This window comes from Lotus japonicus, chromosome 3, assembly GCF_012489685.1.
Source record: "Lotus japonicus ecotype B-129 chromosome 3, LjGifu_v1.2".
In the NCBI taxonomy this organism is placed as follows: Eukaryota; Viridiplantae; Streptophyta; class Magnoliopsida; order Fabales; family Fabaceae; genus Lotus; species Lotus japonicus.
In genome coordinates, this window is record NC_080043.1 from 40,734,108 (window position 1) to 40,739,440 (window position 5,333).

At 38.0% G+C, this 5,333-nt stretch overlaps 1 long non-coding RNA gene across 1 annotated transcript; it reads right to left on the reverse strand.

Moving 5' to 3' along the window:
* Positions 1-410: 410 nt before the first annotated feature.
* LOC130742675 (uncharacterized) lies at positions 411-2,525 on the reverse strand. Its single transcript, XR_009021241.1, has 2 exons — positions 1,944-2,525; positions 411-695 (listed from the first exon to the last, which is right to left on the reverse strand). It is a non-coding gene; the product is annotated as an uncharacterized LOC130742675 (long non-coding RNA).
* Positions 2,526-5,333: the final 2,808 nt, after the last annotated feature.

The following is a 5,333-nucleotide window of genomic DNA, read 5'->3' on the forward strand; positions in this document are numbered from 1 at the left end:
CCTCAACACCATGGATCCAATCTCAATCATCCGCATATGAACAACACAAGGGGACCACACAGTCGACCCAAGTCACGTGGAGACCACACAATCAATCCACAATCCAAAATTCTCCAAAATTGTTTCCCCCATCGCCGCGCAGAGTAGTTTTCCCCCCATCGCGGGCAGAAACATGATGATGCAGGACTCTCCAACACTGTTTCCCCCATCGCGGTGCAGAAACAAATACTTCCCCCAATTCGAGACGAAATACCATGATGCAGGATCATCCAAGATTAGAATAACTCCCACGCGTGCAAGCAACTGTTTGTCTCTAACGACATCATCGTTCTTATTGTCCATAGCCTATACCCTAGCACTATATGTAACGCCCCGATTTCTCGAGTGTTACACAGTAACTAATTAACCAATTTTCGTAAAACTTTTTAAATAACCAACTGTAAAGAGTACGAAACAAAGGCCTGAATGAAAATAAAGATTACATCAAAACTTGTTCATTCGAATTTAAGCAATAAAATTGTTCGATACCAACACTTCGGAAACTCTCAACCCCAACAGAAAACAAAAGACTCTCAACCCAAACCCTATTCCTTAGCCTCTTCCTCTTCCTCTAAAGTGTAGTCGTCCTCCAGTATTGGCACGTCACGTAGCATCAACTCCCAAGAATGAGTCATCGCCATTATCTTCACGACCATCTACCCCCCCCCCAAACAAACACATAGCAAACAAGCAGGGTCAGGTCCAACAAAAGAATGATAATGACAAAATCAACAACAACATATATAATATAAGTACATTATATGTCTTTTATGGGAAAGAGTCAGTTACTAACGGAATCTCACTTCACACAACCCACCAAAACTTCCATGGCCATAATCACGATCATCCGCAGATGAACAAATCTCGGAGGGGACTCACCGTACAACCCTCAATCATGTGGGGGGACTCACCGTCCGCCAGACTCACCGTCCGTCCACAGAATCACAAGGCGACCGCAGTCAGCCAATCACGTGGGGACTCACCGTACAACCCACAAAACACCCTCGCGTGCAAGGTACCATCGTTCTCATGGTCCATAGTCCTCACCAGACCTATGTCCAATTATTCACATTTACTTGCAAGCGAGTTTATTACACTTTTCTCTTTGTTAAGTCTTTAAAATCAATCCTAGAGTCTTATCATACTCTTTATACAACAACCTTCACAACACAACATTCACGGGTTACAAGGGAATTACGGCTAGGTGAGCGACCCTTGAACCATTAACTCAGAAAATAAATATAATCCACGTAAAGGAACGCAAGAACATTCACTCATGCATAATATATCATCGCAACTTCAACATATTGACAGCAGAAACAACTTTCACAAAAATAGAGCCACAGAATGCATCTTTCAACTAAAAATCACGTATGATACCTTTCTAGAAAGCTATTTTAAATATCTACAACTCTCTAGTTACACACTTGTTCATTTGAGTCCCAGAATTAGGTGATATTAGGCCTTAAAGCTAACTGTCCGGAACAGGAAGACAGCAGGTGTGACAGTTACTAAACACGACCCCCAGATCACATTACTAAACCAAAAATTATGATTTTTATATGTCTGGAAAGATATTTCGAAAATCTACAACTTTCATTTTAATCACTTTTTCATTTGATGACCATAAACAGGTAAAAAGGGGCTCTGAAGTCCGCTGTCCAGTACAGGAAACTGGCAGCGAAACTTCCACCTCTAGTTTAAGCTATAAACCATCTCAGCCCAAGGCTTTAAGCTATGTTCCAGCAATAAAATCAAATCACATAGGTCTCATATGATAATAGTACAGCAAGCAAACCTTCAACCCAAACCCTCATGCAAACCCTCAACAATCAAGATTCTTCACAAACAAACATAGCAACAAGTCCCTAATAAACTACCCAAGTCCTAGGACCAGCCCTTACCTTGATTCTTGATCTGAAAAGAGAAGAGAATGAAGTTTGGAAGAACAATCTCTTGCTGTCCAAGTCTCCTTCACCTTCCTTCTCCTTCGCGAAACTCTCTCTATTCGCGCTCTCTCCCTTGCTCGCGCGCGTGACCGGCGACAATGGTGGTGGCTTGGGCGGCGGCTCCCTTCTCTTCTCTCACACGTTCTCTCTTTGTTTTTCACGTGAAGGTGCTGTAGTGTATCTCTGTTTTCTGATTGTGGAAGAATAGGGTTTCCCCCCTTGGCTAAAATCACATGCAACCCACAAGTGGGCTAGGGTTTTGTTTTTCCACAAGCCCGACCCAAGTCCAACCTTAACCCACCAGTCTAATTACCTAATCAGACCTGAAACTTACTAAAACCTAAGCCCTCAAAGGTAAATTCATAATTAAATTCGGACTTAGAAGAAAAACAATGTAATAATCCCGCTGGCACTGTACAGCCGGAACTACGTTCACTAAAACGGGGATATCTGGAGCTACAGATATCGGATCGACACGAAACCACTTGGAGAATTTTCTAGACTTGAAGGTCTACAACTCTCATGAAGGAAGTTTTCCCAAATGAAGTCGTTACGATCCTCTAAAAAGTCACACAAGTTGACAGTTCTAATCTGCCAGTTATCAAACATTAGCTAAAACTTCAATTTTATTCAAACTTCCATAAAATTGTTCCACATTGAACTTAGGGCCTTACACTATAACCATCACATCACTACTTTCAAGCGAAGTTCGCATCTCAAGGTTAATTACTAATGTCATAACTTAGGGTAAGACAATAGATCATCATGCATAGTATATTCATCAAGAGGTTTAGGGTTTTGCCCCGTTCCTCACAAAGATAGAAAATATTCAAGCAACTCTCAACACAAGTCAATGCCTAAACCCTAGAGAGTACTTGGGTTTCGGCCAAACATCATTGCACATCAATTAATCATGCTTTTTCACATATCAAGTAGTAAAAATCAGCAGCATACATCAACTTAAAAAAATAGCAAGAAGATAAGAAAAAGTCGCCTAAACCCTAGGAAATAGGGTTCGGCCGTAACATGTATGGAGTGTAGGGTTTCCAAAATTTGTAATCATGCTTGATCATGCTTCACATATAAAAACCAGCAAGCTTTTCAATCATAAACATCAACATACAACTCATTCTAACACATGTTATTGAATATCAACTTAGATCCAAACATATATGACAAGTTTAGCACGGTTTTGTCTAGAAATCACTCAATGAGAGAGGATAAAACCGAAGTATAACCTTAAAATATGTTCCAAAAGAGACTCAAGTCGTCATATAAGAGTTTCACAAATTTCAAAACCAACACCACATCATCACAAGCAAGTTTTTCATGCATACAAGCCAAATCATGCTTCACAAAGTCCTAGACTCTACCCAAGACTGGAAAAGCCCTCACCTTTCTAAAAACTTGAAGAAAGAATAGATGAGTGAATGAAGAAGATGATCCCTTCTCTTCTCTCCTTGCTCGAACCTCCTTCTTCTCCCTTAACCCTCCTTCTCTCTCTCTCTCTCTCTCTCTCTCTCTTGGCCTCTCCCTTTCTCTCTTGGTGGCGGCTCCTCTCTTTCTCTTTCTCTCAAAACCTTTCTTTTCTTGCTAAAATTTTTTACGTGAAAGAATGTGTGTGTTGTGCCTTTCTCATTCAGTTTTACTCACTTGAATAAAAGAGAAAACTCCTCCCCCTTTTACCCTTATGTGGCTGACGACCCAACACACTAGCAACTAGGGTTTTCAAAAGTTTTATCCTATCTCACCTTTTTAAAATAAATCTGAATATATAATAATTATAAAAGGTATAAACCCCATTTTATAAAAACAAACCCAAACCTTTAAAATTTAAAGATAAAATTCGGAATAAACAAACCCTGCAGCAAATCGTGAAAAAACAGGACAGCTTGACCTCTGCTCACTAAAACGTGAATAACTCGAGCTACAGAGGTTGGAATGACATGACGTCAAAGGGAGAATTTAGATAACATAAAGAGCTACAATTCTTATGAAGGAAGTTTCTTCAGATTAGGTCGTTAAGACCACTCTAAAAATCATTCAAAATTACGTAATATTCTCAAACAAACTCAATCTTTACATTTAAACCAAATTTTTCCTCAAAATAAGGCAAAACAAAAATCCAAACAAATCTCCACCATATCCATCACATGAATTTCGGCCACCTCTTTCCCCATGGCTACCCAAATCACGCCTAGCATCAATCTTGAGGTCAAAACCTCAAAAAATAAATTATTCTCACACACAAATATTATTATTTCATAAAAATAATATTTTCACACATTTCATGAAAATTCCACACGCATATCATCCAAGAAATTCATTAATCACTAAAAATCCACTTTTCATTATTTATTTAAAATAAATAATAATAATCATAATATTAGGGTCTTACACCATATCTGAAATCTCGTGAGGACGCTCCCTAGCCACTCAAACTCTGAGTATCTGACATATAATATTTTAATTACCCTCTCTTTGTTTGAATAAAATAATTACCCTCTCTCTCTCTCTCTGAAATTTAACCCTAGATATATAAGCATTCACTTTTCTCTTCTCAAAATTACAATTACCCTAGTTGTGCCGCTGCATGTCTTCGTCCTTCTCCCTCCATCGTTCATCCACTCTCCTCTCTGGTAAGACATCTTCTCAACTCTCACCATTGTTCTCAACTTCTCATCTGGACATCTTCTTTCTCACCCTTTATTTATAATGAAAAATGCTTGAAAAATCTTATTTTTACTAAACTTTTTATTACTGAAATATTCCAATCATTGTTTGACTTGTTTATTTCTACTGAAATAAATTGTTCTTTTTCTACTGAAATATGCTTGAAACCCCTTGTTCCTACTGAAATATGTTTCTATAATATGTTAATTTTTGTATGGTTTATGTGTTTAGGAGGGTAACCGAAGCAAGGGCTAAGGATATCATCTTTTGACTAAAGACTTCATACTTGTTAGAGCACTTTGTCTGGTACTTTTTTAAGATCCTTATTTCATATTTTTATTGGGTATTCTTTATACTGTAGATTTTTATTTTGGCTGTGATAATTTGTGAGCTTGGTATATTCACTATGTTGGGTGGAAAATAAGTGTTTTGGTTGTGATAATGTGAGTTTGCTTTGTTGTGCTCAATGAATTTGTGAGCTTGGTATATTCACGTAATTTGATGGCATGTATTTTGTTCAAAACCTAATTTTATGTCATGTATTCTGTAATTTATTCTTCAGCTTGTAGTTTTTCAATCATTAAATTTTTAAGTCATTCATTTACTTTGATTTCTTCTTTATCATAGAAATGAAGAAATCTAGGCAGCGTTTGACGCCAAGATCTTTACCAA